At 39.7% G+C, this 21763-nt stretch overlaps 1 protein-coding gene across 2 annotated transcripts in view; it reads right to left on the bottom strand.

The window, feature by feature from the left end:
- Window positions 1-21763, bottom strand: part of CDK14 (cyclin dependent kinase 14) — a 711364-nt gene that overhangs the window by 679339 nt on the left and 10262 nt on the right. The gene's annotated exons all lie outside the window — the stretch shown is intronic.

The raw sequence follows: 21763 nt of genomic DNA, 5'->3' as shown, positions 1-21763 counted from the left end.
TGTTTTTTAAGGCTGAATGATGGAGTTGTCCCACGGCACCCTTGACACATTGATCTAGACTGCACCCTGAGGACTATGGATCCAGTACTGACAATAAAGATGGTGAAGGGGAAGATGTGCAGAGTCCCAGGCTGCCTTTTCCTTGCCTCTTTGTAATGCAGAGGACAGACAGAGCTATAATATGAAAAGTGCTCTTATAAACTGACAAAAGGACAAAAAGAAAAACAATAGTCATTTCAGAAGAAGAAACATGTTCCTGCTGATCCTTTTGGACACTGTATCAGACTGTCCCTGGAATCAAATTCTTCTATCATCTAAGTCAATAATTCCCCTTTTGCTTAAGCCAGTTTGAGTTACGTTTTCTGTCTCTTTGAGCATTCCTCAACAGCAACATATCAAGATTCCTCATAGGAGGACTTCCCTGGTGGTTAAGAATCTGCCTGCCAACGCAGGGGACACGGGTTTGAGCCCTGGTACGGGAAGATCCCACATGCCACGGAGCAACTAAGCCCGTGAGCCACAACTACTGAGCCTGCGCTCTAGAGCCCACAAGCCACAACTACTGAAGCCCACGCACCACAACTACTGAAGCCTGCGCACCTAGAGCCCGTGCTCCGCAACAAGAGAAGCCACCACAATGAGAAGCCCGTGCACCACAATGAAGAGTAGCCCCTGCTCGCTACAACCAGAGTAGAGCCCGCACACAGAAACATTTATTTAAAAAAAAAAAAAAAAAGACCCCTCATAGGAAGGAAAAATGGTGATAACATATTTGTGATAATCGTTCTTAAGCGAAGTCCCTGTACTCCTTCCTGGCGCTGATGTAAATATCTGCAATGAGGAAAGGGAATATTTAAGTCTACAAATCCCGTGTATAAAGCTCGGTCTACCATAACAAAATACTAGACTGGTGGCCTAAACAACAGTTAATTTCTCACATTTCTGGAAGCTGGAAGTCCAAGCTCAAGGTGCCAGCAGGGTTTGTCTCTCCTGAGGCCCCTCTCCTTGGCTTGTACATGGCCACCTTCATACTGTGTCCTCATATGGCCTTTCCTCCCTGTGTGCACACACCTGGTGTCTATTCCTCTTCCCATAAGGACACCAGTCCTACTGGATTAGTGCCCCACCCTTACGACCTCATTTAACCTAACTTACCCCCTCAAAGGCCCTATCTCCAAATACAGTCACATTAGGATTAGGGCTTCAACATATGAATTCTGGGAGGCACATTCAGTCCCTAACAGTCAGGCATAGCACTTTTCCCTCATCACGAGATTCACTCTTTGTCCTTCAGAATTATTCCTGTCAAAAAAATTCATTCCTTGTGCACATGCAAACTTTGTTGTTTTCTCTCTACTTTGCATTTTTTCCAAATCATCATCATTCTTGCCTTTATCAAAAGCAAATGTGTGCCTATTAAAATAGTTTTTTCAGTACTTTCACTGCTTTTGTGTTTATCGGGTAGAGAGTTAATGTTTGTAAAACATTTAAAAAATAGTAAAAAAAAAAAAAACAACTCTTTTAGGTTTTGGTAACTAATTTCAACATGTGTTGCTGGGGGGTTCCCCACACAACAATGCTCTGGACGACTGCTGGATGTCCCTCAATTCAACTAAATTCTGATGCTGTCTACCCAGACGTAGCATTAGATTCTACAGGGTAAGGGTTTAGTCCCACACGACTGCACCCCTACCCCTGACACACTTCAGACACCAGCTGAAAGTCCACATTATCACCTAAGTTACTGACCAACCCGCTATAAACTCGAGGTTCCGACAACCTTCTCCTCAGGTTCAATTAATTTGCTAGAGTGGCTCACAGAATGCAGAGGAACATTTTACTTTCAAAATCACCAGTTTATTTTAAAGGGACACAACTCAGGAGCAGCCAGATGGGAGAGATGCATAGGGCAAGGTATGGGGAAAGGGTGAGGAGCTTCCATGTACTCTCCAGGAGTACCACTCTCCTTGCATTTCCTTGTGTTCACCAACTAGGAAGATCTTCAAACCTAGTCCTTTTCCGTTTTTATGGAGGCTTCGTTACATAGGTGTGCTTGATTCAATCACCGGCCACGGGCAACTGATTGAACCTCCAGCCTCTCTCTTCGGTGGGGGGGGGTAGGGGTAAGGGATGACTGGCAATCAGCCCCCATCCTTTGATGGGGGCTCCAAAAGTCACCTCATCAACATAACAAAAGACACCTTTATCACTGTCCTCACTTAGGAAATTTCAAGGGATTGACTGAAGTACAGTTGATTTCCAATAGTATGTTAGTTTCAGGGATACAGCATAGTGAGTATGTTTATAGATTATACTCCATTAAAACTTGAGTATTTTTATAGATTATACTCCATTAAAACTTATCATAAAATAATGGCTGTAGGAAATTCCAAGGGTTTTAGGAGCTCTGTGCCAGAAATGGGATGAAGACCAAATATATATTTCTTATTATAAATCACAGTATCACAAGAGCCAACAGACTCAAGAACAATGCACAGCCCTAAAGGACTGACATGACTGCTAATGCCATCTGTTGGTGGCAACAGAAATGACATGTTTATAGTCTGGATAATAGCTTTGCTCAGATCTATCAAAGTGTATACACTGAACATTTGAAGGTAAAGGAACGTCTATATTATCTTTCTTGACCTTCTGTATTTTGTTCTGTGTTAATCAAGGGCCCAGGAAGGCTAACTGAAGGGAATTCAATGAAGGAGTAACGAAAACAAATAAAGGATGGTGGAGCACACTGGGACATCAAAGGGAAGCTATTACCAGAGAGGCTGATATCCAGAGAGAACTGAAGAGAAGCTACCTGACGGGAGCTGTGGCCATAAGGTAGAGAAAATACAGTTTGGCTGAGTAGCGAGAATAAATACCCTGACCCCTCTTTTCTCCTACTAGCTAGGCTCCCAGAGTCAAAGAGGTAAAGAAACTAAGGTAATGCAAACTATAGAGGTCAGGGCAGGGCAGAGAAGGGTGGAGAATGGATTTGGAAGGTTGGCTGATGAATAATCCATAGCTTTCCTTCACAAAATAAATAGCCCTCTCCTCTGATATACATTTATACACAAATATGTATTTGCATATAAAATAACCTCGTATTATGGATACTCATTTTATGTGTTTGGCTCCCTATACTAAACCAAGGTTGAATTCTTACATGTCTCATTCATGGTGTTAAGTACTCCATTATAGAAGGAACTCATAAATAAATGAGTGAATACTTATTGTCTGTCCCCATGGCTTAAAATTTTGCTGGGGGAAAAAAGGGCAAACGTACCCTATTTTATGTTATGTCTTAATGCCCAGTGAATTCCATCTGGCTCCTAAGTATAATAAGGACATCAATAACACAAACAGGGGCTTCCCTGGTGGTGCAGTGGTTAAGAATCCGCCTGCCAATGCAGGGGACATGGGTTCGAGCCCTGGTCCGGGAAGATCCCACATGCCGTGGAGCAACTACGCCTGTGCACCACAACTACTAAGCCTGCGCTCTAAAGCCTGCGAGCTACAACTACTGAGCCTGTGTGCCACAACTACTGAAGCCCGTGTGCCTAGAGCCTGTGCTCCACAACAAGAGAAGCCATTGCAATGAGAAGCCCATGCACTGCAACAAAGAGTAGCCCCTGCTCACCACAACTAAAGAAAGCCCGCATTCAGCAACGAAGACCCAATGCAGCCAAATATAAATACATAAATTTATTTTTTTAATTTTATTTATTTTTTTATACAGCAGGTTATTAGTCATCCATTTTATACACATCAGTGTATACATGTCAATCCCAATCGCCCAATTCATCCCACCACCATCCCCAGCCCCCCGCAGCTTTCCCCCCTTGGTGTCCATATGTTTGTTCTCTACATCTGTGTCTCCATTTCTGCCCTGCAAACTGGTTCATCTGTACCATTTTTCTAGGTTCCACATATATGCATTAATATACTATATGTTTTTCTCTTTCTGACTTACTTCACTCTGTATGACAGTCTGTAGATCCATCCATGTCTCAACAAATGACCCAATTTCATTCCTTTTTATAGCTGAGTAATATTCCATTGTATATATGTACTACAACTTCTTTATCCATTCGTCTGTCGATGGGCATTTACGTTGCTTCCATGACCTGGCTATTGTAAATAGTGCTGCAATGAACACTGGGGTGCATGTGTCTTTTTGAATTATGGTTTTCTCTGGGTATATGCCCAGTAGTGGGATTGCTGGATCATATGGTAATTCTATTTTTAGCTTTTTAAGGAACCTCCATACTGTTCTCCATAGTGGCTGTATCAACTTACATTCCCACCAACAGTGCAAGAGGGTTCCCTTTTCTCCGCACCCTCTCCAGCATTTGTTGCTTGTAGATTTTCTGAGGATGCCCATTCTAACTGGTGTGAGGTGATACCTCATTGTAGTTTTGATTTGCATTTCTCTAATAATTAGTGATGTTGAGCAGCTTTTCATGTGCTTCTTGGCCATCTGTATGTCTTCTTTAGAGAGATGTCTATTTAGGTCTTCTGCCCATTTTTGGATTGGGTTGTTTGTTTCTTTAATATTGAGCTGCATGAGCTGTTTATATATTTTGGAGATTAATCCTTTGTCCATTTGCAAATATTTTCTCCCATTCTGAGGGTTGTCTTTTCAATGTGCTTATGGTTTCCTTTGTTGTGCAAAAGCTTTGAAGTTTCATTAGGTCCCATTTAAATTTATAAAAATTTGTAAATTTATTTAAAAAAAGGATCAGTCATGGCTATATACTAGGAATTAAAAAAAAATAACACAAACAGGATAATTTTTCCTGACTGCTGGCTATAAGTGTACATGAGAAACAAATTCAAATAGCAGAATCTAAGAGATTTTCCACCAGAATTTAGCTTTTAAAAATTAAATTTGCAATATTTAAAAAAAAATAAGACCAGCTCACTTATCTTTGCTTTTGGCTTTGGAAGTCCACACTTTTATTTTTTATTTGTTTAATTTAATTTTTTATTTTATATTGGAGTATAGTTGATTTACAATGCTGTGTTAGTTTCAGGTGTACAGCAAAGTGATTCAGTTATACATATATCCAGTCTTTTTTCATATACTTTTCCCATATAGGTTATTAATGGAAGTGAATTGAGTTTATCTCCAATAGAAACACTGAAGTCAAAATTTATAGCATTTGAATGTTGTCTAACAGCTGAACTTTAATAACTATAAACAGCCTGTTGAAGGCAAGCAGATGAAAAGTCCCCAGGATACTACAGATTAATTAGTGAGTACTGTCAAACCTGGTGTCTATGCCCCTTTCCCCCAAACACATAGAGAAATTATGTTTTGGTAACCAATGTTCTTTTGTTATTTTTATTTTATTTATTTATTTATTTTTACATCTTTTTTGGAGTATAATTGCTTTACTATGTGTTAGTGTGTTAGTTTCTGCTCCATAACAAAGCGAATCAGCCATACATATACACATGTTCCCATATCTCTTCCCTCTTGCGTCTCCCTCCCTCTCACCCTCCCTATCCCACCCCTCCAGGCGGTCACAAAGCACCGAGCTGATCTCCCTGTGCTATGCGGCTGCTTCCCACTAGCTAGCTACCTTACGTTTGGTACTGTATATATGTCCATGCCACTCTCTCACTTTGTCACAGCTTACCCTTCCCCCTCTCCATATCCTCAAGTCCATCCTCTAGTAGGTCTGTGTCTTTATTCCTGTCTTACCCCTAGGTTCTTCATGACATTTTTTTCCTTAAATTCCATATATATGAGTTAGCATACGGTATTTGTCTTTCTCTTTAACGTCATATCGGACAACGTTTACAGCTCAGTGGTCCGCAGGTAAAATGGCCTGAACAAAAGAACAATGGTGTTTTGGTGACCAATGTTCTTTTGTTCAGGCCATTTTACCTGCAGACCACTGAGCTGTAAACGCTGCCCGATATGACGTTTAAGACAAACCCGCAACTGTACTCATCACTTGCTGTCTAATTACTACAGTTGGCTTAATGACAGGGCTGCCATCAATATTTCAGTAGTATTGCAGTAATAGAGCAGATAGTTCTCCAAATGTCACATTCTTTTTTATGTGCTCAACCAGGGGAAAGAAAGCATGGTGGGGATTGATTTCTTGGTACTTTGTTGTTATAGAAAAAAGGAATGTTTATAATCTATTAGACATTTCTGAGGGCACGTATAACATGAAAAGGGCATTTCAATGGAAAATGTACATTCTGATTGGTCATTGTTATTAAGTGCATTGTTCAGCAAATGTTCCGCGATATTGAGTTTCAGGCATCAGTTGAATTGTATTATGGTGAAATTTGTGATTAAGGTAAGCTAACTCAAAATGACAAGCCAAGGGCTTTTAAAACCCACATTTCAATGAAATCTGGCAGCACAAAAACAGCTGCTCTAAGTCTGCTCCTCTAATATTTCAAAGGAAGAATAGCAATGGATTTCTGATACCATATGTGCCAACTGCAGAAATTCTAGAACAGCCTGAGAGACCCTGGGTGAAAGGTCACACTCTGCCTTATACAGATGGCACATTTAATTATTAAAGAGCAATTTTAATCATTTAATCATTTCAAGCCCTGAAATGAAAGGTCTTGTCGGATACCTCGAAGCTTGTTGCAACCTAAACTCTGCTGTCATACTTCTATGGAACCAGTAAGAAGCATATGTGATTTCATATCCTAACTTGATTTACATTCTCATGTGAGTTGAATTTGTTTTGCAGGATCTAAAAGACATTTCTCAGAAAAAAAGAAAAAAAAAAACTGAAGGTCATGTCTTTGGCAGAGAATTTACCTACCCCTAGCAGGAAAATTAAATCTAAATCCTTGTTTCAGACTTAAATCAGGCTCAGATTCCTCAGGAGGATGGCTGAATGGCCCCTTCTTTCAGCAGATTGTTTGCAGTTCTGCTGGAAATTTTTGCATCTAGCCTCGAAAAATTTTTCAGAAAAATCTCCTTAGCTTTTGTTCATATCGTTGCATATCTGGTATGCAATGTTCCGTAAATGTTAGGCCCTCCTCTCATCCTCTCATCAAATGCGTGCACGCACAGGTTTGCATGCATACATTGGAATTTAAGGTTATGTGACTTGGCAAGAACCATGGAATAAAATCAAGGATAATTCCACCAATTGATAAAGGCAAAATGAAATGCAAATCTTAGAATTAGCATGTCCATTAGATAAAGAAAATGATACTATTACTGAACCAATAATAATAGCAAATATTTATTGATTATTTATTATGTGTCAGGCACTGTCCTAAGCTCTTTACATGTTAAAACCATAACAGTTTGATGGAAAGGTGTTATAATTATCTCTATTTTACAAATGAGGAAACAGGCACAGATAGGTTAAGATGTCTATAAGGTCATATGGCTGGTAAGTGGTGGAGCCAGGATGCCAAACCAGGCCACTGAAATTTCAAAACCCATGAGTGTGTCAATACTCTCCAGTTAAAGACCACCAGGAACACATCTGTAGTTGAACAAGTTGGGTTTATTTCTTATTACAGAGAGGGAGGATGCACAGTATGGGGAAACATGGGGTATCTCAGTGAGTGCGTGTTTAAAAGGACTTATTAAAGGATCTGGCCTTGGGAAGAGCTTAAGGAAGCAGGATTTTTCTCTGGATTGGATGCTATCAGGAAATGGGGGTAATTCTATGATTGGCTATCTTAATAAATCTTATGTAGAAAGGAGGAGATTAGAGAGCTGTAAGTGGTAAAGCAGCAGCAGTCACTCATATTAGCCAAGATAGGGGCACAGAAGGTCACCCAGAAGATAGGTAGAGGAGTCTGGATTTGAACCCAGGCAGTCCACTCTGGAGTCTCCACATTTACCTGCTCTACAGGCAAAGGCAACAGGAGCAGCAGCAGAAGCAAAACAGGGGTGATGGGAGAGAAGTTTTAGGAAGAACCTTGGCTATATCGTCAAGCCGAGTGTCAAAGTGGGAGACGAGCACCACAGAAGTCTCCTATGGTAGCTAACTGCTCTAACAATAGGCTGAAGTGTTTTGTTTTTTCTTAGGTCCCTTTAGGGTACCTTTTTGCTTTCCTGGAAGCCTTACAGTTCAGCCTAACCATAAGTACTCACCGAATGGGCTCTTCTCAGTTTTGAAAGCTCAGCCCCATTATTCATGTGCGTCATAAGGCTACTTCCTCTAAAAGGACTAAGGTCCATGCTGATGGCCTGATGTCCCCAGTGGACTTGATGGAGGCTCCCTTCCCAGCATCCTCAAGCCTATTTTCCACAGGAGTCATCTCCTTCTGGGGTCCTATATGCCTTTCCTGCAATTGCCAGGAGGTTCTGCCAGGAGACTGCTATATTAAGCTTTCATAAAAAGCAGACTAAGGAGGAATGAAATGGACATCTGTTGTGTGCTCCTGTACAGCGATTTTCCTCCTTTCTTGGGTAAGAAGACCCTGATTTCCCTTGGGAACTTCCCCAGCACGTGTAGTCCTGGAAGGACTTGGAAGTGAAGGTGACCTCCCTGCTACCCTCCTTCGGCCACCAACACACATACCACCTGGCACAAGTCAGGCAAATCAGTCTCTCTTTTCCAGGGGTCTGGATCTTGAGTGGAGTGACACAGACAGGAATATGTGTAAAGCTGACACGTGGCAGTTATCTGCAGAGACTGTCCGTTTGTTCCTGTTACCCAGATCCCCAGAGCTGCCTTCATCCCTTTCCATCCTGAAGCCTAACTGTTCAACATTTTCTTTGACTCTCTGAGCTACCTAGGATATTTCCAATAACTTTTTCCCTTAAGTTAGTCAGTTCCTATTGGTTGCATCCAAAGAATTCTAATTGACACACAGAGTTTATTAGACAATATTTTCTACTGAGTAAAGTTTGGGGGGAAATGTCCTTTAACAATGTCAGTTCAGGGCTTCCCTGGTGGCGCAGTGGTTAAGAATCTGCCTGCCAATGCAGAGGACATGGGTTCAAGCCCTGGTCCGGGAAGATCCCACATGCCGCGGAGCAACTAAGCCCATGTGCTACAACTACTGAGCCTGCGCTCTAGAGCCCGCGAGCCACAAATACTGAGCCCGCGCACCACAACTACTGAAGTCCGTGAGCCTAGAGCCTGTGCTCCACAACAAGAGAAGCCACTACAATGAAAAGCCCACACACCGCAACTAAGAGTAGCCCCCGCTCGCCACAACTAGAGAAAGCCCGTGCACAGCAGCGAAAACCCAACACAGCCAAAAATAAAATAAATTAAAAAACAAAAAACAATGTCAGTTCAAAATAATAAGAAAGGACATACAGTTAAATCTCTGGCTTCCAGTTCACATGGAAACCAGACTATGTTCTCCCAGGAGACTCTTGCTTTATTAAGACTACTAATCATTTTGCCCAGCACTGATAGGTGGTCAGAATAAACGGCCATAAAGATAATGGGTCTTTGACCTTGATTTTCATTATGTGACTATTTTTCTTCTCAATGGGAACAGATGACGTTGACTTCACAGCTCTTCTCCAACTTGTTTTTACTGACAAACAAAAAGAGAACAGCTTTGTTTCATTCTGTTTACAGAGAAATGTGATTAGGAGCTTCATAAATCTAAAGACGATTTCTCCACAAAGTCCACTGTTCTATAAAAATCACAGATATTAAGTGGGAAACTATGCTCTTCTTGAAATAAAAGTCACCCATTTGCTTCCAATTCTTTGGCCTTGTGGTGCTCCATTTGTAGTCACACCAAGGAATAAAGTCTTTGGGCAACACAGCAAGAAAAGAACATGGTTATAACTATACTTCTAGAAAGACATTTGGGATGGGGACTAGAAAGCACTTCCTGAATATCTGCATTGGAACATATGCTTGTAGATACTGGAGACTGATTTTATTTTAGAAATCAGATATCCTTAGGAGCTCTTTATTCTGCAAAACAGCAGGTCACACTGAGAAATATGATCATTCTAAAAACGCTTGCCTGTTCTTATTTTCAGATGATTGCCCACATGGAAAATCCAAGAGAATCTACAAGCTATGAGAATAAATGAGTTCAAAAAGTTTTCTTGATTCCAAATCAATAGTGTTCTCATATGCTAGTCATAACCAATTGGAAAATGTAATTGAAACGAAGATCCCATCTACAATATCATAAAAGCTAAAGGTATAAATCTATCAGCTTCAAATATCAACATAATTCCCAAAGCAACACTGAATGTAAAAAATAAACTGCAGAATGGTAGATACAAGATATTTATATAAATGATAATTTATCTTTTTATATAGATACAAAACATATTAAAAAATTTAAATGCTACAGTATTATATAAACATTTATGGATTAATGTAAAAATTTTAGGTTGCTGGTTACCTCTGAGCAGTGCAAGAAAAGAATGGGACGGGGGAAACATTCACTGGGACTTTATTACTTAAGAAAAAATCTGAAGCAAACATATGGTAAAATGATAAGGTGTGTTGTAGCTGGATGGTGAATATCATTATTATTTTCTTCAGGGGATCATCATTATTTACTATAACTTTATTTATATGTTATAAAAAATGTTTTTAAATGCCACTGTAATTGTAAGGAATAGGACAAAAATTTTTTTATTGTTCTCTTTTCCCAAGTGGAGAATCCAAGTATGAAGATGTGAATGGTTTTGTTTTCCTTAGGCACTTCACCAGCAATTTAGTCAGAGATGAAACATGCAACAAGTTGGAACCTACGTGACCAGAGTTGATGCTCTTTAGACAAATAACCTTCTAAAAATTCCCCTTATGGAGAAAATTCTCTCTCCAGCTTTTTTAAAACAGAAGTGGTTTTCGTGGCCCTGGACTAGGGAGAAAAATGTCCTGAGTCCTGGTGCCAATTTTACCACTATTTGGTGACCTTGGAAAAGTTACTGTCTCTCATCCTCAGTTTCTTCTTTTGTACAATAAAATGCAGGTACTCCCTGGTTACCCTTCTCACAGGCTTGCTGTGCAGAATAAATGAGGTAATGCAAATGTGAGACTGTTTACTGTTGTAAAAATGTTAGAGCATCCGTGTACACAGTTTTCATTGACTCTCAGACTGAATGTTATGAAAAGCCATGTAGTTAAGACGTTGGGGGAGTGCAAACACAATCACTTTTGGGGGAAAAAGAGTAAACTTTGCCTAATATCAAAGGCTCAATATCAGGGGAATGATAATATACAAAGAAGATTTAATCCTAAGGATTCTCTTTAGAAGAAAGTGTACAGAGATGTTATTTTAGTGCTTTTTTTCCTAAGTTACTAGAGGATATTATTTGAAAAATTTCATTCTTCTCTTATCAGACTGAGATGTTTGGTAGAAATTAAGATGATTTAGGTTATTTTTGTTGGGATAAAGGCTATCCTCTGGGAGTTACTTTAACTGGAAAGAGAATGTCAACTATTTTTAAATTTTTATCTACAGATGTAGAAAGGCAGTGGTTAAAAGCAAGTACACAGTAGTTCCACTGTCTGGGTTTGAATCCAGACTCTGCCACTTGTAACTGATGCCAACTTATTAACCTCTTTCCCTCAGTCTCTTCCTAAGTAAAATGGAGATGATGACGGTACCTAACTTTAGGCTATTGGGGTTTTAGAGAAGGCAATCGTACCTCTCCCCAGGGGTGGACCTAGGTTTTGTGGGGTCTGAAGTTTATATTTTTGAGGGATCTCTTTAAGAGAAAGAATATAAAATTATAAATACACAGTTATAGGGCCACAGAAGGAGCCCTGAAACTTAAGCTTTATTACCTTCATGGTATATCTACCTCTACCTTTCTCTACCCTCCAAGCCAGGAACCAACTGAGAAAGTAGACACAGTTGGAGATCAAAATACAGCCAAACAATCCTTTATCTACAATTCAAAATTCGAAAAGTTCTAAAAACCAAAAGTGTTTTTGTAACTCATTTGGCAGCAAAATCCAACATCATCTGAACTCATTTGACAATAAAATCTGATCTGACTTAATATGATATAGTCTTAATTTATCCAACTCTGTGTGAATATTCATACCTTTTATTGCAGAAATAACAATGTGTTTGACAATGAGGAGTTGTCCCAGCACCTATAAGTGAACCATATAACCTTTCTAAAATCTGAAAATTTCTCAAATTTGAGACCCACCTGGTCCCAGGAGTTTCAGATAAGGAATTGTGTACAGCGTCAGGCATATTACAGATAAAGCTGAATTGAGGAACACATTGGAACCCCAGGAGTACAGGGGCAGGGTTCTCCAGTGTGTACAGAACCCCCTGGACTAGGGAACAGGTCTCCCTGGGGAATGAGCTGCTGCTGCTTTTCCTTCTCTCAAACTTACCAACTCTCCCAAGCTCGTCCTGAGGAGGAAGGAGTTACATGAGGGGCACATTTGAGAAGCCCAAAGAGGCACTCCCAAAGGAAGAACCTGGAGAGTGGAGAAGAAACATGGCAAACAGGAAAAAATGTCCCCCACTGAGAATAGGGTTATTGTGAAGACGAAATAAAACCATGACTTAAAGAGCTTAGCCTTGTTCCTGACCCATAGGAAGCCTCAGTAGAAGCTGGGGGCACTGTTATTGTCATATATAAACCTCATGCACCGAGTAATTTCCCTTTGGCCTCACTCTCAGGATAGCTTGACCCTTCCCAACTCTGGTCTCTTTCTTGGAGGGTGAGGGAGCTATTTAGAACAGTTAGATCACCCTCAAAACAGTGATGGCTCTTAAGGGATAGATTTCATCTTGTGGTTTCATTTTTTTTTCTCCTTCTCTCATATTTTCTTTGTCCTGATTTCTTCATCCACTTATTTTATATTTTACTTTATCTGGTTACATTTTACTTATTTTTAAACTTTGTGTGTTTTTACTAATGACTTTAAATCCTTCCTGGAACAAGGCTGAGCATAATTATATATAGAATTTTAAAAGAATTCAAAGAACGTCAAAAGTATTTGCTACTGATTCCACATAAAGTATAGATGAAATCAGTCACGTACAGAGGAGAAATCCTAGGATTAAGAGGTCTTGCATGACTGAAATTTGGTGGAGGAAATAACCTTCATGTCAGATATTTTTGTATCCAATTATCTTCTGGCTCCATGAACCAGAAATTTCTCCTTTTAAAACTATTAAGGAGTATATCATCTTATTTTATAAGAAATGCCTGATGAATCAAACTTCTTAATGATAAAATAGGTTGTTGGAGTGGGGAAGAGAGAGTGGACAGTGCTAGGCTTTTGGGTAAGTAAATCATAAGCTACACGAAATTACAGTTAATGTATCTTACAGAGATCTGTACACAGGAATTAATCAACTCTAGTATATATATATTTTTTTACTTTTTATAATCACAAATATAATATGTGTCCACTGTAAAGTATTTGGGAAGTAGAAATTAGTACAAAAGAAAGCAATAAAAATTACCCAAATCCTTCAACTCTGAGATCACTGTTAACATTTTGGTGTATATCCACCCAGTCTTTTTTCTTTACACAGACATTCTTCTATTTTCTAAAGTGGGATCATGTTTTACTTATCATTTATAACTTGCTTTTTCAGTTAACTACAGATCCTAAGATATCTTCCCATGTTATTAACTATTACTTTAAAATAATTTTTATAACATACATAATACATGTTCATGGTGATATGTTCAAGTTGTAGAAAACTGTGCCATAGAGACAAAAGTAAAATTCTACTTATCTCACCAATATCTCATGTGCACTCCCTAGAAGTGTCCACTGCTAATAGTTGTATGTGAGCACATGTCTAAATGTGTGTACTATATATCCTTTCAGATATTTTCTGTGCCTTTGCAGGGAAATAATTTTTCTACATAAAAGGAATCATATTATCAATATTATTCTACCCTTTGCATATTTTTGACACCTTTTCTCATCAGTATGGATACCTACCTCAATATTAAGAGCTATATTTACATTTACCAATCTCCTTTACATTGTTCGGGGAAAACAAAGTTACCTACTTTACTAAAATACCACATAGATGAAAGACAATGTAAAAAACAAAACAAAACGAAAAACTATAAATAACATACATGAGTATGTTCCATAACTAAACGTACACAATTTTTAATTTTTATCCTCTGGGAGAGGAGACAGCCTTTTAAAATATGACATAAAACAAAAATTATAAAGGAAAAAACTGATATACCTGACTACATAAATATTAAACCTTTCCAAAGCAAAACAAACAAACAAAAAAATCACAAAGTATAAATCATAAATGACAAACTGGGAAAAATATTTTCAATGCAAATTACAGATAAATGATTAATTTCCTCAATGTGTGCTGGCACTTCACTGATAAAGAAAAGAAAGGCCATACGAAATAAAAAACAAAAGAAAGAAAAAGGAAAAAGAGCCATAAAAAGATGAACTGCCCATTCATAAAGAAACGAAAATTAAAACAAAAATGAACTTTTGGTAATTGTCATTGTTGGTATGATGTGAAGAACTATGTATTCACAGTTACAGTAGGAGTATAAATTGGTGCAACCTTCTTTGGAGGGTGAATTGATAATATCAACATTCTAAATACACACATCCTTTCACTCAGAAATTCCATTCCTTTGTCTTTATCCCATATAATTAAGTATGTAAAAGGTGTGTATAAGAATATTTGTAATAGTGTGGTTTATATAGCAAGTTCTCACATTTAAATGAATTTAAGGAAAACATGTGAAACCATTTCTTAGAATTACTTAGAATAACCACTAGATGTCACAATTGTTCCACAAAAATAAAGCTATAGCCAAGGTAGATCAATCAAATTTGAAGGCTAGAAAGAACTTTCTATATATAGTCCTTCACTTTAAGATAATTGGTATGTATACATGCCACCCAGTGCAACTCTACAACAAGGACAATTTAATATATCACAAAGTACTTTGCAAAACAGAACATTTCACAAAGTGATCTTCAAATTACCTTTTTTTTTTTTTTTTTGGTACGCGGGCCTCTACTGCTGTGGCCTCTCCCGCTGCGGAGCACAGGCTCCGGAGGCGCAGACCCAGCGGCCACGGCTCACGGGCCCAGCTGCTCCGTGGCACAGGGGATCCTCGCGGACCGGAGCACGAACCCGCGCCCCCTGCATCGGCAGGCGGACTCCCAACCACTGTGCCACCAGGGAAGCCCCTTCCAATTATCTTTTTAAAAAATGTTTTTCTCATAAAGTCTCAATGAATTTTAATATGTTTTTACAAAATTTTAGCCTAAAATGCACTAAAATGAGGTAGGCTTATATGATGTGATTTGGGAGCTTCCAGGAGGAACTCAGGCTTCAAAGAATCTCACCACAGACATGCATAATACCTTAAATTCCACCACTGAAGATTAATTTTGAGGAGTTTAAGATTTTCCAATCTTTAAAAGTGTTAACTGTAAAATACCTCTGGATGAGGTGACCCTTCAAGTACTATTGCTGAATAGTTTTAAAGATTCATTGAGTTTAAACAAGAACAAGGCCCACTGTGAAAGAACCATAAAAAGAGTGCCTAGAAAAAGAGATGGGGTGGGGTGACAGCACACTAGAAAGCAGTGGCTCTTAGCCTGGGCTCTGCATGTCCACTCTATTGTCCTTTAAGCTAAATACAACACAATTCAGAGTGATCTTACTTCTGAGAAATGTGAATACTTTGGGGAATATATGACCCTAGATAACATTTGGCTTATCAAAATCTGTATTGTCACAGATATTTCCTAATGCTCTTATATCGAGCTGTATTATTTTATGTTGATCTAAAGAAAATAAGCACAAATATATTATGAAACAGATATCATTTATTTGTTTCTGTACTCATAAACTAATAGCTAAAGCAAATATTGAAACCTAATCCACATTTAGTTCCAATTAAGAAGTTCCATATATAAGCAACTGCATGTAGACATAGGGCTAAATAAACGTTTGGCTTTAAAATAAGAATTCATCAAAGAAAGAAGCAGGAGATGCAAATTAAACAGGAAAGTGAATCAACAGTGTTAGGAGATAACTTTTACAGATAGTTGCTCATTAATTTAGTTTTATATCAAATATAAAATACAATCATAGTAATGAAAAGGGCTAAGAAGATCTCACCTTGCCAAAACAAAATACGGAATATCAAACCTGAAGATGCAGCTCCTTTTTAAAAATCTTTCATTTGCAAGGAATTACATTAACAAAGTGATATGTGTAAGGATATTTAGCTATAGATACCAGTCAGTTCCTAATACCTTCAGTCCATGGTGCTTTCTACAATTTTCAAAGCAGGTTTACATACTTTATGTGATTTTCTCCTATAGAATTACTTTTTTTGGATTGGTATAAAAAATACTAACAGCCTATTATCAATTTTCTCTATCCAATCTACGGGTCAAACTAAATTAAATATCTTTAACCTTAGGCACTTCAAAGAGAGGAAAATAAGTCTGCCTATTGAGTTTGTGGACAAATTTTTTAAAGCTAGAGATGACATCAGCACCCAGGCCCCTAGCCACCTACCCCCCAGCTCAGAGTAGAACCCACTCACAGATCTGGCACGAGTCTCTTTCAGATGGACATAGTTTATAACTGATGAAATAGTAATACGTTTTCCTGGACCATGCCATGTTCCATTTTTCCTGTTCTAGAACTAAAAGGTAAGGGCTGCATCTTTATCCTAACATGATGGAAGAACAGTGTGGTAGCTCTATACTGTTCAAGGGACAGGTCTCTTTTTTCCCCTAATTTATTTTATGTCATATTATTGGAGAACTGTGCAAATACACACCCTTCTCTCTTACAGACCAGGGGTCTTCTAAGTGGGATGCACCCATGATGATCCACTAGGGCAGTGGTCCACAAATTCCAACCCAGCCAAGTCCACCCTACCACTTTTCTTTTCTCAAAATGTTTTATTGAGGTAAAATACACATAACATAAAATTTACTATCTAAACCATGGTTAAGTGGACAGTGCAGTGGTATTAAATACATCCTAATGTTGTGCAACCGACACCAAGGGCTGAGTTATTTGTAGTGTCTCCTCCACCCACTCAAACTCCTGTCCATCAAAGCAGCGTCAACTTTTCACTGGGCCCCTTCCCCAAGTTAAGTAAGTTGTTTCTCATTCCCATATTTGCCCCTAAAATTGTAGTAAAAGCCCCAACATTAGGTAAGAGTGAGCAGAACTTAAAGAAAAATCCATTGCACCCTCACAACCACCTTTTAAAAGAAGTAAGGTGGGGCTTCCCTGGTGGCACAGTGGTTGAGAATCTGCCTGCCAATGCAGGGGACACGGGTTCGAGCCCTGGTCTGGGAAGATCCCACATGCCGTGGAGCAACTAGGCCCAAGCGCCACAACTAATGAGCCTGCGCCCTAGAGCCCACGAGCCACAACTACTGAGCCTGCACGTCTGGAGCCTGTGCTCCACAACAAGAGAGGCCGCGACAGTGAGAGGCCCGCGCACCGCAATGAAGAGTGGCCCCCGCTCGCCGCAACTACAGAAAGTCCTCGCACAGAAACGAAGACCCAACACAGCCAAAAATAAATAAATAAATTTATATAAAAAAAAAAGAAGTATGGTGGATGTTACTGGTCTCAATGTACAGATGTAGAAACTGAGAAACAGACGCAGGGATTTTCATATGCCTGCGCAAGGTTGCCCACTTAGTGAGACAAGACCTGGAACTACAGAGATCTCAGCGCTCCTGACTCCACATCCAATGCTCTCTCTGCTACATCCCACTGGAACAAATTAAGAATTTCAAGACAGCAACCAGACTATTAAACCAAGGGTGGCGCCCTGCTGAGCACAGGGCCTCACGTGACTGCACAGGTCCCATGAAGCCAGTCCTGCCCTCATGACACAATTCCTTCCAAAAGCACAGATCCAGCGGGAGCTGGGGGAGCGCAGGGGGGTGCTTCTTATATGTCCTTGGTATAATTTGTCTCTATGCCATAGTAAAAGCATTGCTAATTTCTCTTGGCAGTGAGAGTGACTTTGCTTCTAACAAAGAATTCAGAGGCATCTGTAGAAACAAAAACAAATATATAAACACAGAAAAAAAAGGCTGCCAGTCTCTTGATAAGTGACTGACAATAGCAGGCTTTCTAAGTAAAGATGATTTTTCTTTTTTCTTTGCCATTTTTCTCTTTGGAACATCTTAAACTTCGATTCCTTTACTTCCTTAACAATCACATACTTTTGTTCTCTGAATAAACTGAATTTCTGTTCATCATTCTTTCATGGTATCACTTCTAAAAGCAAGAATTTCACTTGAGCTGAACTATAGATAATTCTCATTTACCACAAGGTGTTAGGTCTTCCTTAATTCTTGCTCTGTTCCTTGTCAAAGCTAGTTTAATTCCACTGGCATTGCGGTTCCACCCAGGGTGTGGGGGGGGAATTTACCAGTCTCTCCCTACTCCACTTTAGCATTAATGGCTTTCTCCACCTTAGTGCCTGACAAGTTGTACAGGCTGGGTGGGGAGAGAAGCAACCTAAAAAGAGTAGGGAAAGTTGGCTTCTGATGCTTTCCATTGCTGAGCCATCCACTGCCGCCCGCCATCCCCAACCCGGGTCTCATTTTCCCCTATGAATCTCTTTTATTCTCCATCCAAGGAGCTCAGTGTCCTTAGGCTCCTGCCCTCTGGGCATCCTAAGCCACCTAGCTTGCCCCCTTTACAGGCCAAGTGTTAGGAAAGCAATCAGATTAACTTTACTGCACTGAAATATCAATACAATTCAGCTTCCCTCTCCCAACGCTTATCTCACAATTGCTGCCCCAGGCTTTTATCTTGTTATTTGTTCTACCAAAGGGAGGTATTACTTGTCAACTCAACAGCCTAATGAGTCTCAGAATCAGCTATTTCCTCATCTACCTAGGAAACTATCAGTTTTATGTTCTTCCTGAAGGGCTGACCCCAGAAGTAATTGGACAGTTAGATAAAAACAAATGATTTTTTTACAGGTATGGTTTAGTTGTTCCTGGTAACCAGAGAACAACATAACCACTATGTATATCAGATTGACTGTAAGTGCATTTTAACATCTATTCCAAACTCCATGAATGTTTATTCTTCAGTTTATTTCCCTGACAACAAAGGCAGTCACTTATAACCTTACCACAATTAAGAGAGAACTCTGCTCCCAACCTAAGCTCAGATCTTTCTCACCTCCCACCCCCAACATACACACTTCAGATTAGGCTCTTTTACCACACTTTGGCAAAAAATATTCAGCACTTTCCAAGGGAATCTGGGATCATGAGAGAGATTTTTTTCTGATATGGAGCAAGGAAATCTCACAATACCTCCTCATAGCATAGAAACAAATATTCCTCAAGATTGCCCCCCTGCATTTGCTTTATGCTCTTTGTATTAGTCATCTATTGCTGTATAACAAATTGCCCCCCAAACACAGCATCTTAAAACAACAATAAGCATTATTTCACACAGGGTGTGTGGGTCAGGAAGTTGGGGGCAGCTTGGCTGGGTGTTTCTGGCTTGGGATCCTTCAATCAGGTTGCAATCAACATGATGGCCAGGGCTGCAGTGATCTGAAATCTGCTTCCAACATGGCTTTCTTACATGGCTGGCAAATTGGTACTGGCTGTTGGTAGGAGGCCTTGGTTCTTCCTAAATTAGCCATAGGGCTGTGTATGTCCTCACAACATGGCAGCTGGCTTCCCCTCAGAGCAAGTGATCCAAGATAGAGAGGCAGAAGCTACAACATCTTTTATGACCTATAACCTCAGAAGTCACAGACTATCATTTCTGCAAAATTTTATTGGTAACACATGTCAGCCCTGTTCAGTGTGGGATAGGATAAGGATAAGGATAAGGATATGAATACCAGGAAGCAGGGATCATTGGGGGCCATCTTAAAGGCTAGCTATCACATTCATCATGCCATACAGGAAAGAGAAATTCCTTGAATAAGCTATGTAACCAATCTAGAGGTCCCTGAGAAGGGATATTCCCTATTATTTATTCTTGAATTTGCATTGTTACACATTACACTTGTGAGATATTGTGTCAATAATTGCTAAAAGTCTGATCAGCTGTGGACACAGTGAAAAAAGTCTCTTTCTAGATAACATGTGGCTATGCCAGGCAGTTTGTTTTTCCTGGCTCTATATTCTTTGATGTACTCTTACCTGTTCTACTGCACAAGACCTACCACTCAGACTTAAAACAAGTGTTTAGACTCTGTTCTGAGAGGTAATTGCTGAATTATTTTAAGTAGAGGGGAGACTAGGTCATACTTGCATTCATTAGGTTCCTTCTGTTGTCTGTGTACAGGATGGGTTGGTGGTGGGGAGGGACATAGAGCAATACTGGAGGTAGAGAGACCCATTAAAAGTCTATTTCAGAGAGTCCCTTTATCACAGATAAGGTTTTACAGCTCTCAGCATTTGCTATAATTCCCAGTTTCCCAGGAGAGGAGGGCAGGGAGGGAGGGAGGGAGGGAGGGAGGGAGGGAGGGAGAGAGGAAAGAAAAAAAAAAAGGAAAAAAAACCCAAACTCTAACTTGTAGCATTTGCCAATTTCTGTGGCATCAATACTTCCACCATGGCCAATTTCAAACTACCAACATGATGTCATTGGGCGAGGAGTTGGGAAGAGATGTGCACAACCGGCCAGTACAACCGGGCTCCAGCATCCACTGCTACCTTCGAGCTGTCAAAGCAGAAGCAGCCAGGAGCAAGTTAGCAGGTCAGAACATGAGCCAAAGCCCTCATTCACGTGGCTAGCAAAGGGAAAGACAGGCTTCCTAGGCGCCTGCTTACCCCAGAGGGGGACTGCCAGGACCCGGGGTCCCCACTATCTGCAGAAACCTCCTGGTGCTAAACTCCCCACCTGGACTGTCCAGAACACAGGATTAGCCTGAGAGTGAGGACAAGAAAAGGGACATGGGAGAGAGGCAAAAATTATTTTTAAATTTAAATGAATTATCTGGATTTATTTACTAGAAGTACCCTTTCAAACAAAGAGTGAATCTTGGAGCGAGGCCACTATATATAAAGCGGTTGAAGTATCAATAATGCCTTTTCTCTTAATGAGAAGCTGTTAACTTTTTTCTATAAAGCAAAACCCTGGAGACATGAATCTATATTTTTTTTCTATAGAGGATTTTAATGAACAAGGACCACTCAAAATCATGATTACTACATTCCTGCTAACAGGACCCAGTCATACTGGGTTTTTCATACAAAATAAGAAAAAATTTCTCTCCTCATTCACCATCTCATTTTCTTCGTCAAAATTTGCTGAAGGATTTGTTTCACGTAACAGTCTGGAAAGCTGGAATATTTCCAAACAAATTAAAACAAACCCAAATTTCCTGTTAATAGCAGATTTGGATATGACTATTAGGCAGGCTATAGTTGTGCTTTTTCTCTCTGAGTTCCACAGTCCTGCGGTGAGGTTTTAAAGGGTTCTGGCATGCTATGTCACTGACAGAGAACCTTCCTGGGCTGGAGGGTGGTGAGACACCCACCAGGGACAGGGAGAATGACCTTCTCCTAGAAAGGTTACTCCAGTGTGGGGGAGGGGAAAGAAGGGGAGATAGCCCTTAGGCTAACCTATCAGTATACTTCAGGACTGAAGATACTGCTAAGCAATGAAATGGCACAGCTAATTAAGATCCCATGAGTCCTGTGGTTCTGTCACTTTGATTTACATCTCTTCTGCAAGGACCTTTCCTTTTTTTTCCCAGAGAAACCTGACACAAGCTCTTCAAATTCTCTCCTAAAAGAGTTACTGTAGGAAATATTTTAGAGACAACTTAGACTGTAAGGTTTTATGCTTTTCTATTAAAATGAAG

The sequence above is a fragment of the Orcinus orca genome, chromosome 9, assembly GCF_937001465.1.
Source record: "Orcinus orca chromosome 9, mOrcOrc1.1, whole genome shotgun sequence".
Classification (NCBI taxonomy): Eukaryota; Metazoa; Chordata; class Mammalia; order Artiodactyla; family Delphinidae; genus Orcinus; species Orcinus orca.
This window is presented reverse-complemented; position numbering and strand designations above follow the sequence as displayed.